Raw genomic sequence first — 24,540 nt, 5'->3', positions numbered from 1 at the left:
TCTGCAGTGAACGGTATATATTAAGTATACTGCATGTTTTTTTTAAAATCTGGCAACCGACAGATTACCTTCACCCAGAGGAGTTGCGTGGTGTTCACTTGATGGGTCCTCTCTGCTCCTTGCTACCCGGTTGCTGAATTGTAAAAAGAAATTGCACCTTTTGGCTGTTTTTTTTGGTTGTGGCAAATGTCTTTTTATTGCTCGCGCAATTTCTTCGGTTCCCAGAATTACTCTAGTTTCCTCTGCCACGCTTCTCGCATCGTATGAAAGTGAACTCCAGTCGTACGGGTCGTCCCCTACTTTTCTTCTTTCGTCACGGACTTCCGACGGCTGAGATACTGTTGTCCTTTTTGCATGGTGGTGTTCATCTCGTGTTTTCACAGGCTTTACTTTCTTTTTAAACCGCATCGCTCTCCCGGCTTGACGGTGAAAAGATGCAAAACGTCCCAACTGTTGACGACAAGCCTCTCCTGTGTGCACCGTTTCTGTGTTTTTTGAAGAATCTGTCGCTTTGGTCACGGCTTGGTTTTGACAATTTGTACTCTTTTGCAATACATCCTCTTGGAAAACATTGCCAAGCACGTTTGATTGCTTTGTGGACTCTTTGGGCGCCACCTTCTGTCGTCCAAACGAGAAACTATTCCATTGATTGTAGAATTTAACACCTAAAGCTTTTAAGCGATGGTGGAGATTGACTTGATGCACGTATTTAATGCGGATTTTTAGGTTTACGCAACAATGACATTTTAGTCTGCACCGCTTTTAACAACAATTGCTTACCTGTCAGTATCGTCGAATGAACATGCTAACAGAAGGGCTAACGTCCTTCCCAGATGTAGAGATTGTTCGGGTCTATGCATTGTCCGTGACCTGTACTTAACTGCTGTTGTGCAAGTGGTCGCCTGCATTCTGCCCTGCCCTTTAAAACGATCCTGTTTACGTTTGGTGTTCATCCCTTTGCTTGTATGTTGCCATTTGAAGCCTTATTTCAGTTCCCGTTCCTACTTCATAGTTTAAAGCTTTTCTTTGAGTGACATTTGTATTGAAATGCCTTTTCACGTTTAAACTTTTAAAAGTCGAGGTGTATTCGCATGCGCAAACGGCTGACAATTTGGAAACATGTTCTATACATTCCACTTTTACTACACCATTAATTGCTGGTGTCCAACCTAATCAATAATTTAGCCATGTAACGTCTGATTTTCGTTGTAATTGGTTATCTCCAACCTAGGATTCAATATTAGTTAAACTAAATATACCATAAATGTGTTTTTTAAGTAGGCATTGGAAAACAATGGTCTGTTTTTTTACATGAGCAAATTGTTTATTACAATGCATCGATTTGTGGGGTTATGCAAACAAAATTTAGCTGTGGAAGGCACACAATTCCATGGAGCACGATTGGGCAGGTCTCGGTTGCATGTGAAACCTGATTGGGGGAGATTGTGTGCATATCTGCGACCCATACATCATCGGTTCCCAACCTGTGGTTGACAAGACCCGTGGGTAGTGGTCTGTGAAATTGTTGCAGACACAAATGTTTTTCTTTCTTAAAACCCCTTTTTAAATCCTTTATATTAAGTTCGCTTGCTTGCGCGCTTACGGCCGTGCAAATCTTTCGATTGTTTTTTAACCCACTTCCCGTGATCCAATCGAGCTGACATTTTGCACACAGACTCGTTGTGCGTGACAATTAATGTTCGTCAAACATTTTTCGAAAATTTTACACTTTTTAGGTATTTTTTTTATATTTAGTTACCAATTGCTTAATGGTGGCAGGCAATCATCTGACCCATAGGTGGCAGCCATCTCAAGCCAGAGGACGAGAGGACTCTAGCCGCCCCGATGCCACGCATATAAAGGATTTATAGTGAAAAACTTTGTTTTTACGGGTTATACTTGTTACTTATTGACTCTACACAGTTGCCCGCATATTTTAGTTTAAGGTAGAAAGTGGCCCGAAGGTACAGAACCACTGTTGGTAGTCAGGCGCGAGTTTGCTGCCCTACATGTTGGTCAGCAACAGTTGTGATCAAAACTCCCTTTGCTTATTTGAGCTTCCCTTACGCCTGCTGATGTTGCCTCGGTCATTCGTGTGTTAATATCATAAAGACACGTTTTTTTAAATCCATGGATAATGGCATCTTTCTTTCCCATTGTATTATATAAAAAAAATAGATTGAATGTACGATATTGTTAACACGACAGTATCGTTCCATGAATAATAATAATATACGTTCAATAATTATGATGCTGCAAGGTATAGCTGGACCATTGCTTTCAATAACTTGATGCAATAGCCATTGGTTTTGTTAAACCACTGCTGGACGAGGGCCTTTTCATGCTGCGTATGTCATGGGGGGTTGTGGTCCTCTACACTCTTGCCAGTGCGTGTGGATGAAGGTGGTGGGGTGCAAAGGCATCGCAGTACAGGACAATACAACCAAATTTTGCCGCACTGCGCTCTACTGCCTGCCATGTAGCCACAGCCTATAACGACCCTTTGCGCATAGCTGTGGCCCATTTCAAGCACTTATCCAGGCTTTCTCTGCATTGTACAATGGAAGCACAAAGCTTGAGTTCATGTATTAACCGTAGAGGCAGTCGGTGCCTTTTGAACGTATTTCGTGAATAAACAAATCATGAAATCATTTTGGAAAGCCAATTTTGGCCTGTAAAGGAAATTGTACATTAGTAGGCCAGCAGTTCTTAGCCCATTGGTCACAAAATGCCTTGCAGAGGAAGCGCAGACTGCGGCGTGGATACCGTGCAGGAGAAATGTGCGTGGGAGAACAGCAGCGCCATGTTGGGGCAACAAAACGCTCAACGTGAAGCACGCCTTGCTAACAACACACTCGGCAATATGACACCGATTGCTTGTGAAACATCGCGTTGATTAGAGACATGTGCGGCAGCTGTCAGTTGGAGCAACTCGTGCAGCCAATAATGAATGTTTTAATGCCCTGCAGGGGTGGGTACCAGTGGTCTTGATTGTAGGGGACCTCCATAACAAAAATGATTGACTTCTCGTGTAGGTCTAAACATCATAATTATTGAAACGGGGCAATTGTTGAGACGAGCAAGAGTGTGGGTTTGTTATGCATGTCCATGCTAACAGCATTGTAAAACTTCCAGACTAAAGGTGCAGTCTTGCAGCTTTTTGCTCTCACTTGCTGGCAGAAGAGCCTACAATAGCAGAAGCTGTCGAGAGGCTGCAGGGTATTTGGCCTCCTCTTCCACAATGGCCAGACGGTCTTGTAAGAGGTGGGAGCAATCCACATCCCACCACACACGACCTGCTGATCGACTGAACCGGTCAGTGGTGGAAATGGGGGCCAGAACGCCACGGTGGGAGTGAAAAATTGAACCCGACTGCGTTCCGGAAAGAATCAAGGATTAGTATGTTTCTTTAGATGTGTTTGACTACCAGATGGACCCCTAGACGCACAGAGACCCACGCGTGGAGCAAATATCCTCTTCCTCCCGTTCCTCAGATCTTGTAAGGGTGGGGCATTCGTGTGAGTTCCCCCAGTAATTTCTTCCCATGTCCAGCTCTGCTCAACCCATTTCTACGAGGACAGATCTCCCCCCCCCCCCCCCCAATTTAGAGAGAGAGGTCGAATTGAACTGGCGACCTCTGGATGGCAAGTCCAGTTTGCTAACTATTACATCGTGGCAGCGTCTTTGCTGTAATGGCTAGGCGCGTATAGCACCCTAAATGTACAACTGCCCTAAATTTACTTTTTATTAAGTACTGTAGTTTTCTTGGAAAGCATTTCTGCACCCCCCCCCCCGCCAAAAAACCCCTCCCCCACAATATTATGGAAAAAATTAACAGTACCTGTGAATTGTACACGCGATGCTGAATGGTGTGGTGCAACGTCGTGTGCGTCGTTTTTAAATTGAGCACAGTTTGCATGTTATTGATATTTGGTAACGAAATGTTGAGGGGAAAATCGGTATGCGGGAAAGCTGTGGTTTAATTTGCAAATTGTTTCCAATTCCAAGGAACTCTCCACCCAGCAAGGAAGTCGTGAAATTAACAGAACAATACGCCTCGTAAACTTCGGACAATTTGTGTTTGTCCATCCGTCGACCACAGCTCCTTCAAGCAATGCGCCATGGCCAAGCCCTACTATATTCTTAATTGATAATATGCATCTAATTTGTGCGTTTGCTCTCTGAACCACGTGTTCATCTCCCAGCGTAATTCTCAACATGCATCTCTTTAGACATTTTTCAGTACTCGGCTTTTGTTTCATGTTTCTTTGCAAGGGAAACATCGGCGTCGAAGCATCGTTCAATACAATTGGAATTTTGCAGCACTGCCCTCGGCTGATAATGAATCCGCACGGCACCCTACAACACCTTGCTATACATCGTATGTATGATCATACACCGTGAAAGGGGAGTATGTATGTTGAACATGTTCTCACATCGTACCTAGCGAACCGTGCTAATCGGAGGTGCGGTGGAATATCCCGAGCGCTACGCTTGAAACGTTCACACTGAGCCACCTCGAAAGACGTCGAGTCAACGTTGGGAGACCCAGAGGGCAACGTCGCTGTCCCGAGCAGCGCACGGCAGAGCCATCACTTGGCAGCTGGTGAATGTAATAGGAGGAGAAGCGTCTGGAGTTTGGATGTGGGTGGATTTGGAAGCCATAGAGGAGAGAGAGGTTCCATTCGTCCCGGTGAGGTGTGACGAGTCTCATGGATGACGGTTTTGCGTGGGTAGCCGGTGCGAGAGTGGCACATTGCAATACACTTGAATTGGTTTAATACGTAGTAGGCTTTCTCGACCAATATTATTCACAATGAAGGGTTTTGGGTTCGATCGCGTAAGTATAAATATGTCGTAACCCTCCACCACCCGACACAGCCGATTAGTAAGGGATGTCACGTAAACAAAACGCCAATTAGTTTACTACTTGAGCCCACCGGTGTGTTGGAGAATTAATCCACATTGACAATTTGAGTAGTACGACGTTTCGCTGGTAATTACATCCAGCATCATCGGGCGATTTGCCAGAATAGTGAAACCATCCACCTGCTTCAGGTCTTAGATAGAGCAGGATGACGTCATCACTGACAACTCCCTTACTAATTGGCTGTGTCGGGTGGTGGAGGGCTACGACACAGTTATGCTTACGCGATCGAACCCAAAAACCGATATCACATTTGAATTGGTAACCCAGTAAATATAAAGCTACTGTATGCAATAGGTGTGAACACACCATATTTTCCTCAATGATAGAATTTAACTGCAGTGTTTACATAACGAAACAAATAAGCAGACAGTATATACCCTTCATATAATCTGTCCCGCCACGTAAAATAAAAATAAAATACGACGCTAATGGTTAAAGAGCACGAACGGGGAGCCTGGCCTCCGCGTGCGTCTCATTTATTTCGAATCGTTGGTGCTTTTGCGTGCACTTGTTAAGCTACTTACCATGTAAGCTGCATGTACGGAACTAACATTCGCCTACATGCCGTGTGGGCAGTGGTACAGTTCAAGGAAATGTGAATGAGTAATTTCCTAGACTTGGCATTAATGTGAAGAAGGTGGTTGCGGTTTGGCCAGTCTTTCTGCTAACTACTTAGTTCTGATGCCAAAAAAATAATATGAAGAGTATCAGACAACACAATTATTGTGGACATGTTAAAGGTACATATTTTTTTTTAAAGAGAGAATATAGGTGGCTTGCATTATTTGTTTGCTTCGTAATTTTCATGACAATGTTGGTTATAAATGCATGTTAAAGACTATTCAAATTGTTACTCAAACGAAGCGGGCTTGGGCAAGACACGTCGTTCACAGGGGCAATGGCCGATAATAATGACGGTGGCAGCCAATGAATGGAATGGGTCCAACCGGTCTTCCAACAGGGAGATGGAACGATGAAATATCAGCTCGTGCGTTGGCACTAGATGGATTCATTACGTCGTAGGATCGTGAGAAATGTCGATGGCTTGGGGAGACCGTCATCTAGCAGCGGATTGATCATGGTTAAGGATGATGTAGAAGTTTAAACAGTGTGACAATGGTATACAAAAATAAGTTCGTGCTATCGTTGGACTCCACTTAAATCCCTGCCCGTGTGCATGAATCAATGATGTCATTATCAGGTTTAAATAATCATGGTAATATGTAAAATGGGAGTGACTCGTGAGAATTAAAAAGGCATGATAGTGAACACTATTAACAGCCTGAGTAAGCTGTTGTATTGCTCAATAAAATGGAATTTGTCAGCACTCCTCATTGTGGTTAGTATACTGAGCTGGAAAGTTAAGCTGGCACACACTTAATCTGGGAGGGGAGTGGCGGCACAGCGGTTAGCGCGCTTGGCAATTAATCCGCCAACTCTCGGTCCATTCCCGGCGAGAGATGGCATCAGCGGCAAATCGTGGTATTTCAACCAATCCTCGCTCTCCAGCCTCTTCACCAAGCCAATGTGGCTAAGCATGGCGACATAAGCCCAACGATCGACATTGCACGGGGAGGCCTTCACTACAACAACTGACTGACATTGTCAAATCATGAATGATTAATTTATACTGTTATTTGCATGCCACAATGTGAAATACTGTTGAATACTTACTGGTGTGTTCACAGATCATGAAATGGTTACTAGGCTTGTCCAGGTTTGCATTTTTTAAATATTGGTTCCTTCCTCCGTGCTGACTGCACCATGGATGTGTACGTCGTGTGTGGCATGAGACCACAAGCTTTTGCCTTTCTATACAAAAATAGTGCCGGACAAATCTCAATGTGTTGCAGAAATTATTCGACGCGCTGGGTTAAAATATCGCATACTGCATGCACCTTTTATGAGCATGTCCCCACCCCGTATTTGTGCTGCCCGATGTTTCATCTAAAATTAGTAAATTCCCCTCGTAGCATATAGACTTTCTATTGTTGTACAACTGATTTTTTTTTTGCGGGGGGGGGGGGGGGGTGTCGTTTTCTACCTCATTGTTGTTTTCCGGGGGAAATTGTGAATACCTGGAGTGTTTTCACATTATGCAAACAAGTACAGTCCACACATAGAAGGTCATGTGGGGAAGTGTGTGGTTTTTTTGGAACGGAAACTGTACCAATTTTTTTTCTGTGGCCATGGCTCCTACGTGCGGCTTTGTCCCTGTGAGTTGTCGAATCTGTTGCCATACGTTTAAATTCCACCTCCGCCCAGAAAATAGTTTTACTCGACTCCGTCAATTCTTCGTGATCCAAGATTTCTCTCTCTCTCTTTGTAAGTCAATCTGACCTAACTTTAGTAAACCTATTTTTTTGGTGTTTGGCATAAATAAGTTTGCAAATATGTTGCTTCCATTTTCGATTTCCGTGTCTCCTAAGCTGCCTCTTGGCACAAGTGAGTTATTCCGAAGGACTTCAGGACTGGTTATTATCCCGCAACTGGTAAGCACGCACCTCAGAAGCATCATAATGAGTTGAATTGAAATCCTGTAAAGTAAATATGTATATTTCGTTTTTATATATATTTGAGCGTTTGATACTAAAATCCACATTTTAATACAAACAGTAAGTCGTGCAGTTGTGCCTTTTATTGTCATAGAATATATGTTACAATTACAAAAAAATCCTCCCAACAGAATTCCAGTACATCTACAGCATATGTCTAATCAGTGTGCAAATTAAACGTGTTCACACCACAAATTCGTGCAAAATGTAAAGTTACGTACAGCACAGTAGTTGGTGACAATGAGATGCAGAACGGTTTCTTATTTCGAAACAGGTTCCCAAATAAACATTTGAATGTCTCATGGGGCATTGCAATCTTGAAGGCGATCGCCACTTATCCGCAGCATTGTGGGCGGGCAGAGGTGCCCATTATCCACGGGTTACCCGCGAATGTACTCCACTTATCGACGGGGGAAAATGCCCAGCTAATTGGATGCTAGGGTCGCTGATAATAGTCGTTTCACGGTTGCAAGAGCTGCCATGGATAATATAATTCTCGGGCAATAAGGTCGCTGGTAAGAGGAAGAGGTGTTCTCCTGTATTGAGCTCTTTGAAAGTGGGACAATGGTGCGGAACCGGGGAGGGCAGCTTACCGAGACGGGCACTGCAGTGACACCGATAAATCAGCGGCCAAGGGGGAAGACGTAAAGCCCAGCTTGCAGGAGATTGCACGAGCGGTCGTTGAAGGTCAGCTTTTCGCTGCGCGACAGTTTCTGGATCTTGTAGAAGTAAGGAAGCAATGGTGACGGAGTCTATATCACTGGCCACGATAAATACGAAACCATTTTTATTTTATTTTACCAGGTAAGGCCCGCTGAGCTATATAGCTCTTTTCAGAAGCGACCTGGCCACAAATGATCGCTCAAGGAAGTGGCTCATCGTGTGGAAATGTAGAGCAGGCAAATGCTCTAAACGCACGTTTCTAAATTTGGAGGGGAAAACTGGAGGACTCAGAGAAAAATCCACGTGAACACAGGGAGAACATGCAAACTTCAAAAATACAGTAGGCATCAGGGACGGGATCGAACTCACGACAACCTGTATACCAGGCGAGGTCGTTAACATGAGATATTTGATATTTGTTATTTTACAAGTGGCAATGAAACGTATCTTTAGTCTGAAAGTGTGTAATACACTAGCTTCGACAGATCCTCCCCTTTCCCATTTTGTGTAATTTAAGGGTTCAGGGCCAATTGTAAGGGCATGTTTTTAACACTGATCATAAGGCTCTCTTATGTGTTCATATAAGTATATGGCACAAAGTTACAGCACACAGAGCAATAGCTACAGCGTTTACAAAGCTGGATCATAAACCTACACTGTCAATATATAATAACTCCTACTTCATCACTGAACATTTGTCGTTTTAACGCCGCCCATATTTGTTTGTAACTAACCATCACAATAGGCCTTACAGGGGCTCACACAAGCAGTATTTGCACAGGTGAACTGATGGGCGCCACGCTATTATTCCTCCGAGTGACACCAATGACACGATGGCAAGGACGTTTGGCTGATAGGCGATAGGTCGAGAGTTCAAATCCCGGTCGGGGATTCTTCTCGCGTATTCGACTTGGCCGAGCCAGGTGACGACAGTACGTCGTCTGCATTGTTCAGTGCTCTGTCCTCCATCCAGTCGAGTCAAAGGGCAATCTTACTCCCTCCTCCTCCCCCTCCTCTCCCCTCCTCCACCACAATGTGTCGTAATCTGGACCTGTCCGCATTCACAGCTTGGGCTGTCCTGGATTCCCCATTTGGCTTCATCAACCACGCAATGACCTTGTCCGGAGTTTGCAAAGCCCATCGTCCATTTGGGTCCACAATGTCTTGCTTTGTCACTGTCGCCTCGAATTGTAGGAATGTGGATTATCAACTCTTTTTAAATGACCATAATATTGGGTCACCAATGGTGAGGAGTGCAGTCCAATACTGCACTGAAAGATCGTTATATTTTGGCTTGTTGACAGCGCTTGCGAGAACAAATACGCAAAGTTGTGCCTTACAAAAGTAAAAAATTACAGGAATCCTGACCATCCTTAGAAATTAAATGTCATCTCCACTCGCTTAAAGGAGCTGAGATTTCATGAACACCAACAAAAACAATAATTTTGACTGATATTGTGTCTAAATGCAACCGCATCTTCAGAGGCAGAGAAGAAACTGAATAAGAGCAGAAGGTGGTAGGCGTGGCGGGTGTCAAGCCAAGTAAATCTGGGAGAGAGGTGCAAGCGCAACAATGTGTCCCAACCAGGGATTAAGGAACCAACGCTGAGCATCAATGATGATCATTCTCAGAGGTATCTGGGGCAGGATCAACGAGTCCCAGGGCATTTGTGGGCGGGCCTGGGCAGCTAGGGCAGCACCAACGAACCCCAGGTAATCCACGGGTACGGGACGGTGGGGGGGGGGGGGCAGCACCAATGGGTCCCAGAGGCATCCTAGAGCCCTTGAACGAGATTATGGCATAAAACAATACACACACAAAATGAGCGGCAGAAAGAAACGAACTAACGCTGGTTTTCATGCAGGTGCTAGGCTTGCTGGTGTGCTTGTTAATAGCGGGCACAGGAATCCCACAAGAAGCTCGGCTTAGCCAGGGCTGGGTCATGTTCGTGTCGGTGACCGTGTTCCTGTGCTCCATGGCACAGCTCACCCTCTATCTGCTGGCCATCCCCGAGCAGACGACCGCGTGGGTGTGCCTGGTGAGCGATTCGCCTTCTCACGCTTCACTCACCCAGTTTTCCAGATGATGACGGTGTCAGGAGTCGCAAGATAGTCCCCACAATGTTCATAGTTGTGACCACACTGCGGTCCTACTGCAATGTAATTAAGTGTTTTGTATGATTAAAATTAGAAACTCTGGTTGATTGGCATTTATTCGTTAGAAATAATTGTTTTTTTTTAATTTCCAACTAAGTAGGAGAATGTGAATACATTTACTGTACATGTAGTTCTCCATACGTCTGGTATTGTGAGATATTCTTCTTCTTCCCATGACATGTCCAGAGGTGGCAACCCGAGTGCAGAGGCCTTCATCTAGCAGTAGATTGACGAAAGGCCGCAGGCCTGAAAATGATTTTGCAAGAGTATATTCACAATGGTTTAAGACAAATACTCTTTTTTGTGGAATTAGTCGGCTGTCGAGTGATTGCCACAATACTGAATCTGACATTGTTATAACGCGTCTCGTGCAGGAGACGGCCTACTACGGAGCAGCTTTTGCTCTTTACTTCAGTGCAGCAACTCTGCAGGCGAATTTCACTGCATCGGGGAGCTCACAAGATGTACGGTTGAGGCTCAATACCGCAGCAACTGTAAGTATCTCCTGAGTACTGAGTACATTCCAAGGCCGTAGCCATGGAGTCAACATTGGGGGGGGGACCAAATCTTCCAGGGGGTCTGGGGGTCCCTACCCAGAAAAATATCTAAATTTGAAAACTCATTTCCTGCCATTTCCTGCCTAAAATATTTTAAAATTCACTAACACATAGGATGGGCTTTTTATTTATTTATTTTTTACAATAATGTCTAATAGTGTATTGTATTACATTGCTTTGTTTTTACTTTTTTTTTACCATTTCTTGTTTCACTGAATGTAATGTTTTAGATTAGGGATTAATAAAGTACAACCATAACCACAATCATATAAAGAGAAATCTATTCATTGATTTATAGGAATACAAGTCCAGATATTGTGACCAAGGTTTAGCAAATTGTTGTTTTTATTTACATAGCATAGCAATTATGATTACTTTTTAAATATTTTTATAGCAATATATTGGGGGGGGACATTTTGAGCATATTTGAATATTGGGGGGGGGGGGGTGTGCCCCCCCCCCCCAATATATATTATAATTACGGCCTTGGTACATTCTCATAGTTTAAAGGACATCAACATCGTCAGCCAAACACTTCTCTCTCTCGCTCTGCTCCTTCCCTCACACTGCTCAACTTTATAATTCCTTCCCATTGTCTCTTTTCCAAATAAACTTGTTCCATTCAAGAAACATATTACTCTGACTCTTATCTATGACAACTGCAATAGTGCTGTTTGTTGCTTGGCGCTTAGTGTTTTGAGCCATGTGGACCTGTACTTAGCAAACCTGATAAAAAAACAAAACATTGTCATGCTTATCGACGTTATAAATATCGATAAACAAAAAATAAATGCAGATCGCTTTACACATTGGAAAACATTATGTACTGTACCTTTATCGGGGCAGTGAATGTTCACGGGGTCACATTACCCACGTGTGACTGTCTCGCCACGGACAAATACTGCAGCGAGTGTGGGTGGCAAAATTGGCCAGGTCGGATATGTGACGCTTGGGACATATGAAGTGATGTATATTTGAATGCGGATTTTTTTGTGTGTGTAGCGGCGGAGGGGAGGGGAGGGGAGGGGTTAATGCTGTGTTCATGTTGCCGTTTTCTTTTGCACAGGTTTTTATATTTGCGGTGGTGACCCTCTACGGCTTCAGCTTCCTCATCAGCCTCAAGAGGTGGAAAGACACAACGGGCAGGCACCGACGCGATGAAAGCGGCGCGGCAAACCTCGGAGAGCCCCGCCAAGCCGTGACGCTCACAAACGGCGGATAAACTCTTACCTTTGGTTAAGTTCCATCGACAATCTTGTAGGGTGTTCGGAAGCTCTTGCCGCGTCATTAATCACAGTCTCGCCCATAGGTGTGCCCGATCACCATCTTTCTGCTGCCGCTGTCAAGATAACTCTCTTCTTCCCAGCAGCCACCTCTCCCAAACACTCAGACTCAAGGGTGCTCCTCTCTGTCCTTGGCACAGGGACTGAAAAAACTCTCCAGCAAGGCTTCCTCAAAGCATCGCACAGAGGTCCCTGCTAAAAAAAATCCCACTCACCCACTGCCTCCCGCAATTCCTGCAGAGTTAGATCTGTGCTCCTTATCGACGAATACCGCTCGTGTTTTGCAGGTTTAAAAAAAAAAAAGTACATTCCTGTGAATACACTGCAGAGTGATGGTCTCCTCGTGCACTGCCAGCATGTTGATTTGTCTTGAACACACTTCACTGCATGTGGTCACTGCTGGCTGGTGAAGAGAGTGGGGGGGGCAGGCCCAGTTCAGATATCACCACCCGCTGCTGATGTTGGTAGCTATGGTCAGGAATTGAGCTCGGGAGGCTGGAGTTTAGTGCAGCGTTGCGAACCAATGTCCTACTACTCTGACCCCTTATGATGTTCAATCTCTGTAGCCGTGTGAAAAATGGTTGAAGTGCACGAATGGCACTGACTGGCAAAATCTAAGATTTTCATGAACTTTTTAATAATTAGCCACTTTTAAAGGCAGCTGATGTCAAAACCCTCAGTACCTTAACACCTGTCGTACGGATATATATTTTTTAACAAAAATATTTTTTTTCCAATTAGATAATTGTTATATGCATTGGTTTCCAGAAAATTATCCTTCCTCTGATATTGGGCTTGCATAACACTGCCATTCGTCTACACAAACCTTTGCACTTGGGTACAATGTCCTAACATGCACGTTAAGCCCTTGGTTCCCTGTTTGTTAAACATACGGAGGGAGTGGTCATGCAATGGTTCGTGCACCGAGTGCTCTAAACCCGGCGACCTGAGCTTTTACCGCTTTCCCTTATGCCACAGAACTCGAGCATGTACTCGATTTGCCGTGTTTCCATTTGTGTTTTATGTAAACTCAAGTTGGCTGGTATACAGGAGGTTGTGGGTTTCATCCGGACCCTGACGCCTGTATATTTTGAGTTTGCACGTTCTCCCCGTGGTCGCGTGGATTTTTGTCTGGGTACTCCGGTTTTTCCCTCCACATTTATAATCATGCGTTTAGAGTATTTGCCTGCTATAAATTTCCACATGATAAGCCACTTTGTTGAGCTATCATTTATGGTCGGGTCGCTTATGAAACAGAGCTAGATAGCTCAGTGGGCCTTACCTGTAAAAAAAATAGTTTATCATTTCGCTTTACAGGCTAACTTGAATTCGGGCTGAGCAGATATTCCTTTTTGGACTTTTTATACTTCAAAAATGTTGTAGGTAGCAGCAACCTTTAGTTTAACATTTACCATTAAATATTTAATTTTGTCAACAAGGCGGTCTTGACCTTCCACTCGCAAGTATTTCTGGGAAAGCCCCGCCCAGCTCACGTATTGGAAAATCATGGTAGCAACACTTTTTTTTTACCAAATGAGGTTGTCCTTTCAGTTCAGGTAAACTCGAGTTGACTCAAATTGGTTGTCCTTGGAGACGAGGTACAGTATTAGATTCCGGTCCACTGCTGACATTGGTGGCAGGTGATAATCTGAAGCAGGCCTGGGTATCCTTCCTTCACCATCCCATGCAGATAACGGTGTTAAAATTTGGTCAAAGAAGCCAATGGCGTGGGGAGGCCTTCATCCAGCAGTGGACTGACAAAGGGTGATTATGCATTGTTAAATTTGTCATTATTGTTATTTAACACAGTGGTGGTGTTTGCTTGCGAAAGTAATTTACAAAAGTAATTTACACAGTCTATAAAGTCATACTTTGGCATGACATCATTATAGAAACATAAATGCTACGTTCTAATTTGTATTAATTATATAACACCATAAAATCTGTGTAATCCAACTCTAATCTGACAAGAATGTGTGCATTGACCTCATCATGGTAAAATATTTTTAAACAGCCAACACCGCATACCACACACCTTGCGATATCAAAGTGAAACATCGCTTACTGCACGATAAGTTCTGTTTTTTTATTTTTAAGTGACCTTTTCTTTTCAGATATAACCACAAATCCTGGAACTTTGTAGCGCTATCGGCGTTGAGGTGTCATGAAGACCAATGTCCTTTTACACGTGAATCGCACCATTCCTCTGGTTCTTGGTTCTTTCGGTAAAGTCACGTAGAAGGGAAATAATAAAATAAAACATTATAAAATAATTCTTACGACGTTTCGGCCACAACGCAAGCAGCCGTCCTCGGGTGAAGAACAGGTCTGTCGGAAAGACAGCGTCTGAATCTTTAAATCGAAATTCTTCTGGTTGTTTTCATATTTTCTACCGTGACGTTGAGGGCGGTCCAAGTCACGTGGCTTTTTGTGATCTTTGTTGGCCAAGCGCCATGTTCTATAAAGAGCCATATATATAAATCACCAGGTGCCTTCGGCATGCTGAGCTCAGTAGGCAGCTTTGTGTCGGTCCTATAGAAACAGTGGGGCTGGAATTTAATGGTGCGTAAAAGGTTTAGGTAGAATGGTTTGTGTGCACGTTTCAATGCATTCGTGTGTCGTGTATTTAGCGGCGTACTTCGTACGATGCGCTCAAAAGCAACAGCAGCGTGCCCTTGTGCGCATGTTTGCACGGCTATATAGGCACAACTCGCTAATAAGTAGGGCTGTAACGATTCGCCTGCGTCGCAATGTTCAATGCGACTCAAGATGAGATTTGGTTTTTATTGCACTGCGGTGATTGAAGCGGCCTCTCGTGGCTGGAGGATACACGTGGACCCATTACAAACAAATATATCCGGATGGAAAAACATTGACTCTTACAGACACGATTTGATGCATGTATTGTGAACTTAAGAATAATTATTCATCCATTATTCAATTCGTCATTGAATATTTCACTTGATGGATCTCTCCAAACGATGTTTGGTGTTGGAATTCAAAGCGTATACAAGACGTCGTTTGAAGTCAAAGTGGACAGTTGCCTTCCCGTGGATAATTATCTGGCCATGTCCATAGGACAGTGGACCCACGACTGGCTGAGGAGCACCAATGGAGATGAACACCGTCCGAGTGCTCGCTTGAGCAGGCAGCACCCAATGTCACCCATGCAGAGTCCTCTGTGCAGTAGGCGTTACTGTGTGTGCATTGTTTGATGTGAACACCTGGCCTGCCATTCGCCATGTGCATCTTGGCAAGGTGGATTGGCTCCAGCGTGCACGAGCACTAAGGTTGTGTTTTAGCCTTTTCGTGCATGTGGGTGGAAATACACTCACTGGCGTGTCAACCATGCAAATAGGGAGGCACGCGCACACACATACGTACGTACACACATACGTGCATTCATACCTAACGCACACACTTTTAACGGTGTGTGTTTTATATTCAGTGCTACATTTATCAAACAAATATTTTCCGCATCACCAATGGCCTAGCGAGTGGCACTAGTAACCGCAGCCATGTCATGATGCATACTGGATGTGATGTTCCGTGTCCAGAACTATTTTACAGGTCCTTGGCCCAAACAGACCTGGCTGAAATGAAGCCCTGTTTATTTTATCCATCTAATTGGGTGGCATTTGGGTAGGATGTTCAACTCGCAATTGTGAGAAGGTTGTGAGTACAAAACCTGGCTGGGTGGGGGGTTAACATGGCTATAGCGTCACTCTGAGGTTAATAAAATGGGTAACCAATTTGTGGGAAGTCAGCAGTAGTTGTTGTGTGGAGAGACTTGACCGTTCTATAGAAACGTGGAGTTGTCACAATTGGCTTAGGGCCACCATTGGGGACGAGGCTGGGTTGCCACCTTTGAGGTACAAAAACAACTGGGCAATTCACGGGAAGAATAATATCTCAGAATAACAGAAGGGCGGAGAACGACACGTTAATGCATTTTTTGAGTGGACGCCGGCACAATGAATATTCCGAGAAAACTTACAGTTTCCCCACGACAAGCTATCGCCTCAAGAAAAAAGGACACTTTTTGGGAAAAGCGGGATAGATTTCAACCCCAGGATGGGCAACGCCCCATTGAGTGCACTGTGTATATATATATGAATGTGGCCTTGGTATCAAACAAATAGACATTACGTCTGTTGGCATTGCTTTATTTGGAATGCACTACTGGGTTGCCAAACTGGGTTTGTACAGTGCCAGAATTAGCCACGGCTTACAGCAGGGGTGAGGAACGTTGTTCTTACTGCATAGGACTTTCAGATACCTTTGGCAGACCCCACATTAAACACGCTTTTTCTGTCTCTTTGTTGTTAAACAATAATAATGCATCTTCTTGGTTCTTTCGGTAAAGTGACGTATTTTTATTATTTTATTATTTCCCTTCTACGTGACTTTACCGAAAGAACCAAGAAGATGAATCCCTGCAGGCACGAAAGCTTTAAATCGAAATTTAATAATAATGCATTTACCGCAGTAAACACAACACCATGCCCGCTCACGATTTCCTTTCGGGAAAACGTTGATGTCTGGTCACAGTATCCAAGTAGACACAAAGTGCTTCCCACAAATGAACCACAATACCTTGCTGATCTCGTCAAGGAACATAAACCATGACGCGAACTCCGGTCATCCTCGCTTTTGGCTCGCCATAGAACAAAGACGGTCACTGCATCGCTCTTCTGGGTGCGCTTGTGCGGCCGTGTGGAACGGTCTTTCTTCCGATATTAGGAAGCCACTGGAGCTATGCACTTTTAAATCTAGATTGAAAACTAATTTCTTTAGAACTGCTTTTTATATTTAGTTTGTTCTCCTTCCCGCGCACCTCCCGATTAGCACGGTTGGCTACGTACGGTGCGAAAGAAGTTCAACATACATACAGACCGAGTCGTTGTTTTTTGCTTGAGGGCCGTTTTTAAAGTGGTAGGCATCGTGTGGCTGCCCACCATTGGAAATGAAGTCGCGCGGGCTGATATGACTCGAGGTTCCACAGGTATGGTTACCACCTGTCCGTGTAAAACCCACACAGGTGGCAAACTGAGAAATATGTCTGGATTTGGTCTGTGGAAAAGGTGGCAACCCAAGCCGTAAGTTCCCCATCCCGTTGTACAGGAATCGTGAATTATTGCATCACAATCGTCATTGTGCAAATTAGTTTTTGCATGCATGCTGCGTAGGACGTGCTTTGCAATGCATCTTGTATGGTCAGTTGGTCTGGTGATGTGACACCAGTTTCACCCACTGATCCAGAGAGCTTGGCACAGTACAGTAGTGAGAATAATAGATTGTCTAAGGCAGGCAGTACCTATCAAGCACTGCTCTGCACTATGCTTTGCCTATGCTTTTTGGCCGAGAAAGGATTGTTCTTCTGAAAACTTGTATTTACAATTATTCCATTAACCTTATTGTGAAATGTTGCTGTTACAGCCCATTTGTCAATCCTCTGCTGAAGGCCTCCTCACACTCTGTTAGTCACAAGGGTTGTTTGACCGTATTTCACCACCCTGGTTAATGTGGGTCGGAAGATGCTATAGCCATGGTTGGAAATCATACTCAGATTGCTGAGCTCACAGCGCACTGCCTGAATAATGACCGTGCCACCGTACTCCCTTGGCAATGTTATTATTCCCAGACTTCATCCAGCAATGGATTGACAAATGGCTATAAAATATTAATCTTATTGTAATTAAAAAGTTTTTCTTTTTACCAGAAAAATACTGTATGTATTGCTCCGTAAAGATCTGAACTGGCCTATCGTGTTGCATTAAAAGCAGTGAGATGGCTCAATAAACGAAAGATACCTCTCGATTAACTGTGCTATTTTTGCCTATCACACATGCTCTGATGAAACATGATGTATTTGTTGTTTGAGTCTGTGGGTTGGTGACCACATGGGCGCAGACGTTTCGGCAAGTAAACATTTGAATGAACAATAATAACAGATCATACATCCTCTATCTTCACCAGCATTCTACAGAGCGACACAATACACGTGGTTTTACAGCCTACCTTATATACGTTATGTATTTGCTGTGCTTTTGTTTTATCCAAGCTGCTTCCCCTGCCGTTACCCCGGATCAGGGGTCCACAACCGAAATAACAAGATGAGACATTTTTTGTTTAATAATTCAGTAAGAAAACACATTCCTGCGGAGGGAGCTGGTAGGAACGTTGGGTTGCTCGGTCAATGGCCAGGGTCAACGGCGGCGTGGTGTATTCCGCAAATATGCCCGACTGTGAGGGCGGGCACAAGCCGGCGTGAGTAGGTTAAACGTTGAGTTTTATAAGGGCACCACGAGGTGACCAGCCCCTCCCCACTCTCCCCACCCAGCCCCTCCTCACCCTCCCTTCTCCACCCAGCCTCACCCCTCCCATTTTTGGATGCACGACGGACGGACGGACACAATAATCCCCTGTGGGCTGGTGGAACCAGGTGGTTCCTACCAGTAAAAACCCCCTCGTTATTTCAAGAGCCGCGATGCGCGTGAATAACGTCAAGAAGCAGTCATTCGAGAGCCGCACGTCGGGTCCAGAGCCGCAGGTTGCTGATCCCTGCCCCAGATAATCGAGAAAACACCTCGAGTCGTGTTTCACCGACGTCGGCCCCCAGGCATTCTAATCTTGCGCCACAAATCCATCTCCCCGTCACCCTCAACCATAAATATTTACACGGTTTTTAAAAAAAAAACGCGATTGTGACCATAAACGTAACGCGGACCGACGTCACGTTTCATTTGGTGACCCTTGCAACTCTTAGAACAGTTTCGAAAATGCCTCGCATACTTGAAACTATAAAGTAAACCGCGGTATTCAATGGATGCTGTTGTTCCGCATTGTTCATGCATGTCAAATAATGTTTCTATGGTTGCTTGGATAAAAACATTTAAAAAATCCGGTTTGACTCCATCTAGGCATGTATTCATATGTGAATTTGTGTTTTACTGTGTATTTTTTTTTTTATATATGAAATATGTTTTATTCCTCGTCTTCCCTCACATCATACATTGCAACATGCTGACGTTCCAGACGGGATTACTCGGGGCATCGACGGTATCAGGCACAGGGGACTCATCAGAGCAAGTGGAGGGGAGGGGCGGAATTTACTGTGTATTTAAACAATTCCATTTCGCCAGGGATCAGGATATGTTTCCTCAATGAGGACTTTCGAACATATTTGAGAGGCCACATAATGACGCATACATACCTTAGTATGAGTTAACAACGCAAAAAAACCCGTGGGCTCGTCTTTAACACACGCACGTATTGTCTACAGTATGTGCGCGTGTGTGTACATGTAATTGCAGAGAATAAGATAATTACCGAACTAAGTGTAGATGTCAAATTTGGGGCACAATACTGCAAAAGTAGTGCCCGTGACCATTGGATCAGTCCTGGCATGATGCCTTGCATGTCAGGTGACATCGCCATACCGCATGTATATGGCAAATAGCGTGAATTGAGACGACCAACTAAAAAAAACAAAAAAACAAAATGTCGCCATATTATTTCCTACAGCAGCAGGGCAATTAGACAACTATACACTGGTTTCATCCTTGTTAGACATCATCAGTACACGACAGTATAGCCATCGTTGCCTTGGGGATCAGGGGCTTAATGCAGCCAAGCCCTGCCTGATTACCACGGGAATAGTTTTGCAAACTTTTACATCAAACGAATTTGTCAAGATTTACATAAAGTGTTAGAATTATCACGAACGCCACTGGTTACGTGGATTAATGGGTTTGACATTTTACAAACGTGTGTGCCTTGACATGTCTTCACCATTCGTGCAAAGGCAGGTAGAGCAGTGGCACATGAGTTAGCGCGTGCACTGCACTATGAACCTGGCCACCTGAGTTCAATCCTGGGAAACCGCCACATCATCATCATCCCACAATGACCACAGCATGCCGAAGTGGGATTCTGTGGGAACAGGATGATGCTGTATAAAATGAAAAGTATTCGTGTTAATAAAAACGTTAATAATTTACTCGCCTCAGCCCCAGAGGTCTCTTGGAGCTGAGTTTCAAGTAATTTATCAAGCAGCTTAATTGAAAATGAAATATATGGATGCTTTGTGTAGACTATGGATCAATTGTTTGCGTTGGATAATAATTGATTAAAAAGTTAGAAGGTAAAGGTGTAGCCCCTCCCTCTAGACTGCAGCGGACCCCAACCTTTCTGGCACCAGGTGAGCGGTTTCGTGGAAGACAATTTTTTCACGGACCGGGGGGAGGGGGGGGGTCATCATTGGGTCTTTCCCCTTTTCAAAGAAGCTCTCCAGCGACGTTCATCATCATTATTATTATTTTTAATCACACGCTTTTTATTCATTCACTCTCTGTTGTTGTATCCTCAAATCTTGTAACTCAATTTTAACCCACTTCCCAATGTGGTATCGACTGCAAACGTGGTATACTTATGTCATACTGATGACAATACTATATTATATCATTAAAATAAACATATATTTTTAAACATTATTTTTTAGATGTTATGTTTCGGCTTGGGTCTAATTGTCCACGCTCAACTCACGTTAACTGTAAATCACCACGGCCCCTTACGTGATGGCAAGCTGCGGGGCCACTTCCTGGAGTCGTGGAGTTCTTCCATTACGAGTAGGGTACAATTCATGAAAGCGTGTTTTGAAGTTTTTTTTCAATATTACTTGTTTTTTACTCATTTTGGCTACTAGGGGTTAGCAGCTTGTGGGCTTATCAACACTGTGACTGAGACAAGTGCGCAGTGCGGGATGGAGGCGCGGACGGAAGTGGTGAATAATAAACTAATGGGGGCGGGCCACGTGCGGACTCACCGCTCTCACCTCCTGCTGCTGTGCGGCCCGGTTCCTAACAGGACACGGGCCGGTATCGGTCCGTGGGTTTAAATTTTCAGTTTCATTTATTTGGTATAACCCGGTGAGCCATTCGGCTCTTGAATCGGGTGCAACCGCAACAAACAAAAACATGAACAAGAAAACATCTTAAAGTGACTATGCGCAAACAGAAAAATCCAGGAAAAAACTGTGTGCAAAAATCCCAGTGGGTTGGGGACCCCTGCTCTTGAGCACCCGAGTAGGGTATTTGGTCTACTCTTCCACGCTCGCAGATGTTTTGTAAGAGGTAGTAGTACCCACAATATATGCCACCACATGTCACCTGCCGGCTGTACCCATTTAAACTGCTGGATGGACAGAGGTGGGGGGGGTGGGAATGTTTCCCATAATTGCTTCACGCTTGAATATGAATTATGTGGCTATACGTCTACTCTCCTCTCCATTCTTATTGTTAAAAGCTGGTGTCACCAGAACAATGGATCCATATCTGAGTAACCCTCAACAATCGTAACCTGTGCCCCACACCCAAACCCAATGCTCTAGGAATATCCCCCCCACTTCTCGTATAAGATCAAACACAAAGATCCCCCGTATAGCCTTAACAGACTGTAGGGGCAAGTGCTGTTAGCGAGCACCTATGAAGGCCGGAACGGTACACGAGGGGGTGGGTGGCCAGCACCACGCCCGACCGCCTTTGTCTCCCCAGTGCCGATGTTTACACACCGCACCGGGTACTCATTTGAGGCTGAATAGACCTAGGGGAGGCCCAGGACCGGTTCAGATAATCGTCACTGGTGCTGGCCGTGAGCGGGAATCGAACTAGGGGTCGCCGGGTTCAGGGCGCAGCGCGCTAACCACTACACTACCGCTCCCCACCCGTATAAGATCACCCCCCAGCTAACATGGGGAGCTCATCAACCTTTTACATAACCGCCACCTCTACTCCTCCCCACCTCACCTCACCTCTACCCCCCTTCTCACCCCCATACCCTTCCCCCACCCCCCTCCAAACGAGTGCAAGAAACATAACACATTCCTGCGGAGGGAGCTGGTAGGAACGTTGGGTTGCTCGGTCAATGGTCAGGGTCAACGGCGGCGTGGTGTATTCCGCAAATATTCCCGACTGTGAGGGCGGGCACAAGCCGGCGTGAGTAGGTAACACGTTGAGTTTTATAAGGGCACCACGGGGTGACCAGCCCCTCCCCACACAGCCCCTCTCCACCCGCCCCACCCAGCCCCTCTCCACCCAGCCCCACCCAGCCCCTCCCCACCCAGCCCCTCCCTCCCCACCCAGCCCCTCCCTGCACGACGGACGGACACAATAATCCCCTGTGGGCTGGTGTAACCAGAAGGTTCCTACCAGTGAAACCATCCCTGTGGGTTCCCATCAATCGACTCTTGAGCCCAACGAAACAATGATGTGAATTGTTGCAAAGGTACAATGTTTTTTGACAATGGAAACAAATAAACGTTTAAAACAACAAAAAAGCTGGCGTTTGTCACGTTGGCTTTGTATTCGACACTGAAAGTCGTCACACCAGTGATTACAAAGTGCTGCGTCCAAGCGTGATGTGTCAGTGCTGAATTATTAAACCCCATCATTTGATACCACAAACATGGGTTCCTCCCGAACTGCTTTGCCAGTGGAATAATTACATTTGCGTTATGTTCACCTTATGACATTATATTCCTGTGAAGCCATGACCTTAATATTTGGAGTACAAAAAAGTTTTTATTTTAATACACTGTGTATGGCACATTTGTACCAATATTTAAGAATAAAATAGTTTGAATTTACAGCCCTTTTGTCAATCCACTGTTGGATGAATGCATTGGCACACCGTGTTGGTGAATGGGGGATGTTTGACCATACTTCAGGACGCTGGTCAGTGTAGGTTGGTGAAGGTGGTTGACCCCTGGACTGGTTCAGATATCATTTGCCAATGTTGTTAGCCCTGGCCAGGATTCTTATAAAAAAAGTTTAAAATTAAAATTAAATTTAACTTTTACTTTACCAGGTAAGGCCCACTGAACTATACAGTCCTTTTTCAGAAGCAACCTGGCCACAAATGAGAGCCCAACGCTGTGGCTTATCATGTGGAAATGTATAGCAACCAACTACTCTTAAGCGAATGTCCATAAATGTGGAGGGAACAACCGGAGGACCCGGAGAAAAAACCACGCGACCATGGAGAGAACATGGAAACTCCATATATACAGGCGCCAGGGTCGGGATCGAACCCACGACCTGCTGCATACCTGGCAAGGAGGTTAACATCTCGCCACCGTGGCACCAACCCCAGGTCTTCGGGCTTCATCGCGCGGCCCACTATGTGTGTGTGCCGAACTTCTTTCACACCCTACGTAGCCAAACCATGCAAATCGGAGGTGCACTAACCAGTGCGCCACCTTTCCACCCACAATTTCCATTTCTCACCTCGTGAATTGTAGATCGTATCCCTGAGTAGTTGTACATGTCTGTAGGATGTTGCATAACTAACTGGCTTTCAAAAAATGGGCAGGTTACATCCAGGCTTCCAAACACTAGCCTCAGTTATTTTGAAGAATGACACAAACACAAAATACGCACGTCCATTATGCCTTAACAACAGCTTTGACGGATCACATTGTGCAATATTTGTGGGAAAATGTTTGCTTTGCAAGGTTACGTTTAAAAGTCACTCCTTCCCGCGAATCACAGTAGCTACTTGTTTAAAGAGCATGCGTTAAAAGTTGGTGTGGGGAATACTTAACGGCTTGGCATACGCCCATACTTTTAAGCCTGGTATATGCCAATACTTTTAAGCCGAGTATACGCCCTTTTAAACTCTTATGCTGAAATCACAACATTAACTTTTTTTAATCTCTTGAACAATAAACAAAGCACTCAATAGTGTGTGGTTGAAATCTACAATGAATTTGCATGGCATGTGACATTGAGTTACGATACTTTCTATCAATGCTACCTCACCAAAATTTGCAAACGAGAAGTTAAATATTAACTAATGGTAATATTAACATTTATTTTAAAGACTGTTTGCTCTCCTTCAAGGCCTGATGGCAATAATACGGGACAGCATTTTTGAGGCATTTCCCACTGTTTTAAGTTAACTTGCAACACCAGTCAAATAACGCCAATTTATCTAATTTCCCTACAACTGCAAAACACAACACAAATAACCCACACTATGTTTTTGTTCTGCCTAGGGGAGGAGCAACGTAGCCACAGTATGTTGTGAACATTCTTGAATAAAGAGCTCTAATTATAAATGTAAGTGGTACAAAAAGTTGTGAGCATCATCGAAAAGGAGATGTCAGCAACCATTAGCAATGTATGTATGTTGAACTTCTTTCACACCGTACGCAGCCAACCGTGATAATAGGAGGTGCATGAATCAGCTACTTATAGTACACGTTGATGATACTCAAACTCTCAGGAAAAACATTGTTTTGTTTGATTTGTCCCTTACAGTATTTATACTTCGTCTATTGCAAGGTGCAGTGGTGACACATGGGTTATAGTACTATGCTGCTATGTATGTATGTT

General features: G+C 44.5%; 1 pseudogene; it reads left to right on the top strand.

Moving 5' to 3' along the window:
* Nucleotides 1-7,160: 7,160 nt before the first annotated feature.
* On the top strand, nt 7,161-12,392 carry LOC133347400 (protein MAL2-like; annotated as a pseudogene).
* The last annotated feature ends 12,148 nt before the right edge of the window (nt 12,393-24,540 follow it).

This window comes from Lethenteron reissneri, chromosome 26 (genome assembly GCF_015708825.2).
Source record: "Lethenteron reissneri isolate LAM-NWPU_2019-01 chromosome 26, ASM1570882v1, whole genome shotgun sequence".
NCBI lineage: Eukaryota > Metazoa > Chordata > Hyperoartia > Petromyzontiformes > Petromyzontidae > Lethenteron > Lethenteron reissneri.
The sequence above is the reverse complement of the archived record's forward strand: the minus strand, read 5'-3'. Positions and strand labels throughout refer to the sequence as shown.